Below are 9327 nucleotides of genomic sequence, written 5' to 3'. Positions count from 1 at the left end.
TTTATATTTATCAATTTCGATGATGTATATTGCTAACCCTAGTTAAAATAAACCGAAAGCAAAAAAATAAAGCACAAAAGCACAAATCGAAATCACAAAAAAAGAACAAAAAAACACACAAAGAGCTTCATATTTATCGATTTCAATGGTGTATCCTGAGAACCCGAGTCTTCCAGTGTGAACTAAAGCTACTTCATGACATGTATGGATAGTCGAAATTACTTCACGACTTATGTGACTAGTCGAAATTCAATCCGGAAGCACATAGAGAAAGCACAAAGAAACACACAAAGAAAACACACTTTCCTTGATCCGTATGACAGTCTCAAATCAAATCTCCACCGTCCAAAGATATCCCTAATCCGTATGACCATATTTAAATCAAATCTTGGCCGTTTAAAGATAGGTATATAGAAGATCAAAAGAAAATTTCTCACAGTTTCTTCATTTTCCTCTCTTATCTTCGTCTCTAACCTTATCTTCCGCCTCCCTTACAAAAGAAAACCCTAACTCACCACAGAATCTATTTCTCGATCACTCTCTTATGTAAAAAAACTTACGGAAGTTGTAGATCGGTTCTTTCAAATTGCAATGGCTTCTTTGAAACTCATTTTCTCTTCTTATTCTCTCTTCTTCTTTCTTCTTTTTCGTTCTTCTTCTCTGCTCTTCTTCAGTTGAAAATCGAGAGGTGAAATTGAGGTATGGCTTGAGGAAATTTAAATCATGAGGATGTATAAAAGAAGAAGGAGTTGGTGTTTCTGCTAATTATGAAGAAGAAGATTGAGTCCTGTTATGAATCGAGAACTAGGGTTTTCTTAGTGAATCGTTAATTGAGTTAGAAATGGAGAAATTAAAGATGGGTTTTGTTCATATTGAAGATTCGAACACGAATTTCTGAAGATTTGTCACCATGGGTGCCTTAACTATCAATAGCTGTAAGCGTCGTAACGATTATCTTAACTTAAATTATGCGGTAAATTATTTTCAATCTCCAAGTTCTGTTATTGATTTTTGTGTTTTTTTTAGTTTCTCAGGAACCCTAGTTCCCAATTTTGTTTTGTAACTCTGAGTTCCTTCTAATTTTGTTTTGAATGGTCTTCCTTTTTAGCCATTTGAGGTCTAATTGCGGTCTATTTTAGATTTCTTCTGTCTTCTTAGCTCTCTATTTTGAATCTGACTTGATTCTCATTTCCTTTACATCAGGACGGAGGAAGGCTTAAAGTCTAACTTTCGGAAGGACTCTCTGAGGATTGCAGCTTAGATGTACAACCTGTAATTAAGTATAGACAAAATGGCGTTATCTTTTAACACATGGAAGTAGAGAGAACTCAATCACTCATTCAGGTATATACTGACAATAAAAAGTATCTTCAATTTACAAATCTGTTGTATTTCTGATGTGTTGGTATGATTTTAATGTTGGAGGGGTGTTTTGGGTGTGAGAAGGTATTGACTGTTTGATCTGGGTTGATACAGAACACCACCAAGCTGGTTGGAGATTTCTTCTCCTGAGGTTGCTGTTGGAATCCACAAAGACAATATTGATCATGTTCTAAAACATATCATCTTATGTCACGGCGTTGGTTTGCCCATGCTTCTCCTACTCTTTTCAATGCAAGGACACCAAGGCCTCAAGTATGTTATGTTTTTTCTTTGTTTGTTATTTTGATATTAGGATTAATTTTCTGACTAATTGGGGTTTTGTTGGAATTTGTAGTTGAGTAGAGGCTTCCATGTGTGCATGATAGAGGACAATATTGAAGGAATATACGACACTTTGAAGGAGTGTGCTGTTATTAGTAAATCTGCTGGAGGAATTGGAGTTTCTGTACACAACATCGATGCCACTAGTCTTGTAAGTGGTTTTGTCTTTTGATTTAGGGTTTTTGTTGCTGTTCATGATAAATTGGTTGTTTTATTGTGTAAATTTAAATTTGTTGTTGTCATTATTTGCGGAGTGTAAATTGCTCGTGTCAGTTTATTTGCCCTTGACGACATAGATCTCAGTCCTGGAACTGAAAAGTAGTAGTATTGGTGGGAGGTTGGAAATTCAATGGTTTGTGGGAAAAATCATATATGGCTTCAACCTTAATCTTATCGAGCTTGAACCTTGTGAGAGAGAAAAGTTTGTTGGATTTGTGGAGAGAATATGAATTAACGATGTGAAATTTTTTCTACTTGCAGAGCTTTGAAGGATCTTTCTCTGGATGGAACACTGGCTCCTGAAATTTGTAATCTTTTGTACACGAAGTTGATGTAAGCATCTGTGAGCACTAGCCTAGTTTCTTTAGTTATATTAACCCACTTGTGCAAGGATGTTAACTGAGCTTTTCCCACTGCGCAACAACTCATTCTCTGGAACCAATCCCTATAGCAATTAAAGAATTTGGACCCGGGTTCAACAATTTCGATGGACCTATTCCATCCAACCTTAGCGATAAATTGTCCCTTGTCATCCTTTGAGTATAAGCTATTGGATCTGATGTTTTATTATGCTCTTCTTGCTTTGACAAGCTAGATGTGCTCCGCGTTAACTGCTTACAGAGTGCTGATTCTCAACAACTTATTAATTTCCTCTATGAGTGCTGATTTTGTATATGCTTTTCTGCTTCCCGGGCTACGCAAATCAGATAGTGTCACTGGGTAGGAGAAAGTTCAGCACATATTTTCAGACTGCTAAAGGCGTTGATGTTCTTTGGATTTATAGTGACGGTTAGCATCCTCTTTATGTTTGTGAATCTTAAAGTTGGTGACATCTTTGCGAGCAAAGAGCACAACAGCTGATCCAAATGGTACCCCTTTTCTTCTCTTATTGACATGAGAAACAAACCACACAGATAGATAACGTTATAGTTAATGATTTTCTGATACCAAATTATGTAAGAAACCTATATGGCATTTTTATTTGTTGTTGTGAAATTTTAACTGCTGTTTTACTAGAAATTCAATCGTGGTATATGATGCAGCATTGATTGATGAATGGAGAATACACAAGAAGCAAGTTATGGCTTCATGACCTTGCTGGAAGTGAGATATTAGCCAAGCCAGACGTTTAAGGAGATCCGCTGAAAGAAACTCAAATTATTAACAGATCCTTATCTGCACTGGGAGGTGTGATAGAAGCGCTGGCGACCAAAATCCCACATATTCCTTTCAGGTCATCTTTTATGAGGATATCTGATGAAGATACAAATTTAATATTGTTAATTTTGCTTGTTTGATATGATTATAATTTTCTACTTAATGCCAAACTAACATTCTGATTTTTGAATATTCCCAATTTGTGCAGGAATTCAAAGCTCACTCACTTGCTCCAAGATTCTATTGGTATTTTTCATTCTTCCCTAATTAATTTTGAAGTTATTGAAACTGGACTGAGGATTGAGTTTCTTTATTGCTTATATTGCATATGCCATAATAATTACCACTCCAACTAATCACATCAGCAATAACATCCCATGGAAAATTTTCGGCCATCCTTTGACTTTATAAGATCCCATGGAAATTTTGTCATGAGAACAAAAACAAATCAACAATCGCTGCTACGAAATGAACAACCAATTTTCTTAACCATTAGGACCATAATGTAGCTTACAATTCCAAAGTGGAAGTCCGTGGCAGCCCCCTCTATCAATATGTAGTTTTTCCATTTTTGTTATTACTTCATCTTGTTTCAGGTTCAAGCTGTTGCATGGAATTCACATCTGCCTAATTATTTTCTTAGTGTGTTTACTTGACTCTTGCTATGTGAGCATTCCCACATAGCAGAAAACTGTAAATACAGTTGCAACAACCTAGTATCACTGATCTGAAAGCCTAACAAATGCAAATATGTGGGAACCTAGGATGTCTTTGATGAAAAACTTAATGCTTGCAGAAACTTCAGTCTGATTTTTCAGTCTCTCATATGTGGTTCAAACTTTGAATTGTAGGGTGACAATTGCTTTTCAATAAAGCAACAACTTGTAACATACAGAAGCAGCTGTAAACTGGAGAATGTGGACCAAGTTGAAGAAAATCTCTTGCCATGAGTCTCGAGTCCAACCAACCATCTTCAGCATCAGTTTTCAATAGCTGGTTGTATATGAATGAATAGTTACTCTTTTGTACTTTAATCAGCACCTAGTTGTTCCATCTATGGAATAAATTTGCGCACGTACGATTTATATGATATTTTTAGTCATGTTCAAAGAATCTATCATTTTATTTTCTTTCGTTGCGCAACACACTTTCATACAAGGTGATTTGAAGTTAGCTAGGTAATGCAATTGGAGTGGTAGGTTAACTTGAATGAATGTAAATGTGCTACACTGGCATGTTAATGTGAATGTGAAATACTTTCGGCAATTCATGCAATTCGGTTTCAGCTATAATTTTTTTTTTTCAAAATAGTTTTATGCACACAACTTCTAATAAGAGTTGTATTCCATATTTCAACTACACATACCAAAGGTTGTGAAAAATGTGTTTACGACATAACCATGTGTTTTCCAAGATAGTTCGACAATTCATACAAGTGTTGTGCAAATATTATTCATAATACTGGTAATTGTTGTTGTATATGTTTCTACGATATACTACTTATGTTGTCCACGATTGTTCTACAATACAAGCAAGAGTTGTGTTAGGTTATAAAAAAAAATCGAAAGAGAATCACAACATTGACAAACTATTTTCGATCCATGAATCACATCACCCTTTACAACAATTGTCATCCATTGTAGAAAAACTTGGACTTTCTACAATACCCCCGTTCCACAATGCATGGAATGGAGTTGTCGTAGGGGTACTGCAACTCTTATCTTGTGTCGTCAATGATGTTTTTTCCCGTAGTGGCTGGCCGTGTGGATGAGAAATATCTTATCTTATCATTTATCAATGCTATGTTTGCAACCAACCTATTGTATATCCAAATTTTCAGAGTCAAGAATACGATCACAATGACTGAATTGCGAGAACTTCAAGAAGAATATATTGCTCTAGAAGAAAGGAAAAATGAAATGGAATCATACCCAGTTGCGAACACCAATTCACAAACAGCGAATGCAAGCTTATTACCTAAACTAATAAACACAGTGGCGAACACTTCGCAAGTACAACAAGAGAAGGTGACGGGTAACAATCAACAGAAACTGGTGGCTATGGGAAGCCGAGATCAAGAGGAGTATGAAATAGAAAGAAATTTCTACAATCATGGTGGAAATAACAAGATTCAAAGACTCGATCAGCCACAAGAAACTTATGGAGGTCAAAGACAAAACTACAGTAGAGGACAAGGAGGCCACAAGGTAGTATGGGAAGAAATCAAGATGCCACCTCTAAATGCAAGTGTGGAGAAAATATGGGAAGCTATAATTTTGATGGAGAATATACCAACACCATGGAACATGGGAAGGGAACCACCTCCAAACCACAGAAGTCATGAGTTTTGTTCTTCTCATCATTTTCATGGACATACCACAAATGATTGCAGAAATGTAAAAAGAATTGTTCTGAGAATGATAGATCAAGGAAAACTAAACCACTTTTTGATAGGGCACCCACAATCTCAACCATTGCCACCACCACCAGAGCATCACAAAGTAAACACGATGAAAAAGAAGGAAACATTCTTCATAGAAGTTGGTGCAATAGAAAAGAATCTATTCTGTCACTCTATCATACATTCATACAAGACAATTGAAGATTTTCATGACAATGTTTTAAGTAGAGTGTTCGCAAGAGATAATGATGGAAGAGAAATTATGAATATTGCGAAAATCTCGCCACTAGAGGAATGGCAGAAACAGATTATTTCTTTTACCGCAGAAGAAATCTCCGAAGGTGAAGAGGTACATGATAATCCATTGGTAGTAAAATTACAAATTAATCCAAAACCGAAAGAAGATGAGGATGATGAAGCTGAAGATTCATGGGCAATTAATAGGATTCTAATCGATACTGGAAGCTCTGTGAACATTTTATTTTATCATACTTATAAAACTATGGGAGGAAGAGATGATGATCTTATACCATCCACATATAAGATATATGGTTTTAATGGTACTGCCAACAAGCCTAAAGGGGAGGTTACTATGTGAATTCCATTGAAGGGAATATCTTCTGAAATCCTATTTTGTGTCGTTGATATAGAATCACCCTACAATGCATTAATTGGTCGACCTTGGTTACATGGGATTCTAGGTGTAGATTCAACTTTCCACCAGTGCATCAAATTTCCTCATCCCAGCGGTGTAGGAATCATAAAGAGAGATTGGGTTGAAGGAAAAAGGTGTTACGAAACTGAGGTGGAATCCTGCGAAGGAAGAGCAAACAAGAAGGCAAGTTGGCGACAAAAAATCAAAGATACACAAAAAAGTGGGAAATTGATGGTAAATGCAGTTGAACGAAAAGAAGAAGAGATGTTGCGAAATTAATGCTAGATCAGAATAAAAATGATGAACATGCCACTACCAAGGAAGCGGTAGCAGAAAATAACGAAGAAGCAGAGTATGGCAAAGGTAATAAAAATAAGAAATGTATGAATGATTAATTTGTTGCGACACTCTCGCAATAAGTAAAATTCTCAAAAATACATTTTATTGAATGACAAAATTGAGATTGCGAAATGCAAATACGATATGATGATGTGCGAGAATCTCACAGAGATAATGAATTTTACAGAAGATAATCAGAGAACAATGACAAAAGAGAAAGGGGCGAACATTTATGGCGTACACCCTAGTTCGCGAATACAATTTCGCAAGAGGCAAATGTAAGACCTAAAGTACGTCATATAAGGGGGTACCTGTTGCATGGCTCGGGGAAAGGCTACACCGCCACCGGAACCTGAGTCATGGAGATTTGGGGTCAATAAAGCCCATCCGGGAGAGGCACCTTGGATTCTCAGCTTAAGCATATGACTTAGGTTGGGCGACTAAGGTAATAAGGACTCTCCCAAGGAGTGCAGAATCTGATCAAGGCGCCGAGGTACACGGTTGAGTCAAGAGTGCCAGCGGCGTTTGAAGCGTACCTTTCCATTCTTGACAATTCTTGTCTTATACTGCACTCGGCCTGAAGAAAACCACACTTAGGGTTCAGTCTCGTAACAATAAACCCTATAGGTAAAAGGGATAAGAGGCTGCGAAAACAACTGGTTGTTGTTAAGACCGGATGGGAGGAGCCAACCTTGTATGGTAGAGGTACTCCTCCTTGAAGGGGCAACCAGGGGGAAGATAAGGGCGGCACCCTCCATTAGGGAGCTGATAAGTGTCTTAAGACGCAAATGTCATGAGGCTTTTTACTCGCAAGGGTATTAAGGATTTTCATATTTGTGCGACAATCCTGAAGAGGCAATAATACAAAAGAAAAAGATAAGACGAGATCAATGGGTTTTCGCATGAAAGTGTGAAGACGTCCTGCGATTTCGTCGCAAGACGGAAATGTCATGGGGCTTTATTTTCGCAAGAATATTTAGGCCTGTCATATTGTCGCAACAAAAGAGGCCATAATACAAAAGAAAAACTTAAGACAAGATCAATGGGTTTTTGCAAGAACGTCCTGCGATTTTGTCGCAATGATGAGAGGTGGCATAATAAGACCTTTAATTAAGAAGGCAAAATAAGACCACACAAGAATGAGATTTTGAAAAGAATCAAAATTCACTTCGCATAAGATTGCGAAATTATACATAGATAACTGCGAAATTGAGGCACAAAATAAGAAAAATCCGCAAAATCTCTCTTTTGGATACAAATAACAGAGGCAAGTATGAGAATGAATGAAATTAGAAAATGTTATTTGTCTCCATATGATAGATTTACATAAATATTGATTAACTATATTGCAAGGAAGAATTGTTTTAATGAATGCAGGTCAAAATGAAAGAAACTCATATATTAAGGAATATGGGGAACCAAAAGAATTCACAAATATACAAAAAGAAGGAATAAATGTACAAGTATTACAGAAGATCAAAGAAAGAAACAAAGAATACTTCTTAGTTGATCCTTCATCATCTTCATCAGACTTGTTCCCTTCTTCATTTGCGTCAGAACTTTCACTTCCATCAGAATCTTCATCACCATCAGATTCTTCATCATCAGCTTCGCTATCAGAAATAATCATACTGAGAATATTCTTTGGGATCTCCTCCAAGAGACAAGGATAATCAGAATGAGGAATACTATGGTCATCACAAACCATTTGGATAGTTTGATTTCGAAAATGCATAGCATCATTCTTAAAGTTTGCAACAGTGATCTTGATTTGATTCTTTAATCTAGAATACTTGTCGTTGCGAGAAGAAAGATTCTTTGCGAGTTCCTCTTTTTCAGCTTCAAGTTCCTCAATCTTTTCACGATATCTACTTTCAGAATCTGCGAGCAAAAGGCAATCAATTAATAACTTGATGAAAATACATAAGAAACAAAAGATTAGTAAAGAAGAACAGTTAATAACCTTCTCTGTCAGAAATCATATCTCTAATCAAGGTTGTATGCTCAACTTGGAGACTAACATTTACACCTAAATCATTTTTGGCATCATCTAAGATTTTCGCAGCCCAAGCAAATTCATCCTCATTACTTATAAGAAGACGAGAACGAATTTGGTTTTCTCTTTCGCAGAGCTCGATGTTCTTGCGGTTAGCTTCATCTCGTTCAAGTTGAACTTCAAGAAGGGTCTCTTGGAATTTCCAAAGCCTTAGCACCTTGATCAGAGATGCGATCCTTATCATCTATGAGACCGCTAATTTTGGTTCTCAACTCATTGATTTTCTCTTTAGAATTAAGAAAGAGACGCTTAAATCGGTTGGCTAAGCCTAAACTAGATCTATGGTCAATTTCTAAGAGGCGAAATTTGGATCTAGTTCATTCAGAGAAAGAGATGAAATTTATCATTTGAGAAACTATTTAAAGATTTATTAAGACGCTCAAGAAGGGTATCATTATCCAAGGCATTAGGAAATGAACGAAGAATGGTAGCTTCATCAGAAAGACCATAAATGTCTGCAAAAAGGATCAATTAAATAAGATAAAACAACAGGATGAATGAATGAAGGGAAAGGAGAAAAGTAACATACCATAGAGTTGATTATTAGCTTGCTGAAGACTAGAGATTTTGTTCTTATACGAAGAAGAATCAATTTCTAGTTGTTGTTCTTCTCGCGAAGACATTTGACTTCAGCTTCCAGTTCCTCATTCTTTGTACGAAATTGAAGATTCTTCTTTTCAAGAATTTCGCGTCTCCTCCAGATCTGAGGCAAAACGAAAGAAGCTTTTCCAGCCTGCGAGAAAATATAAAAAGTATTAAAATAAAAGAGATTTTGAGTTACAATAATGAAGAAGT

The 9327-nt window shown here is 36.4% G+C and overlaps 1 long non-coding RNA gene across 1 annotated transcript; it reads left to right on the top strand.

Annotated features, from left to right (window-relative positions):
• The first annotated feature begins 1284 nt into the window (after nucleotides 1-1284).
• LOC113278136 lies at nucleotides 1285-2242 on the top strand. Its single transcript, XR_003325311.1, has 4 exons — nucleotides 1285-1344; nucleotides 1477-1635; nucleotides 1718-1855; nucleotides 2185-2242. It is a non-coding gene; the product is annotated as an uncharacterized LOC113278136 (long non-coding RNA).
• The last annotated feature ends 7085 nt before the right edge of the window (nucleotides 2243-9327 follow it).

The sequence above is a fragment of the Papaver somniferum genome, chromosome 5 (genome assembly GCF_003573695.1).
Source record: "Papaver somniferum cultivar HN1 chromosome 5, ASM357369v1, whole genome shotgun sequence".
Taxonomy (NCBI): Eukaryota; Viridiplantae; Streptophyta; class Magnoliopsida; order Ranunculales; family Papaveraceae; genus Papaver; species Papaver somniferum.
This window is presented reverse-complemented; position numbering and strand designations above follow the sequence as displayed.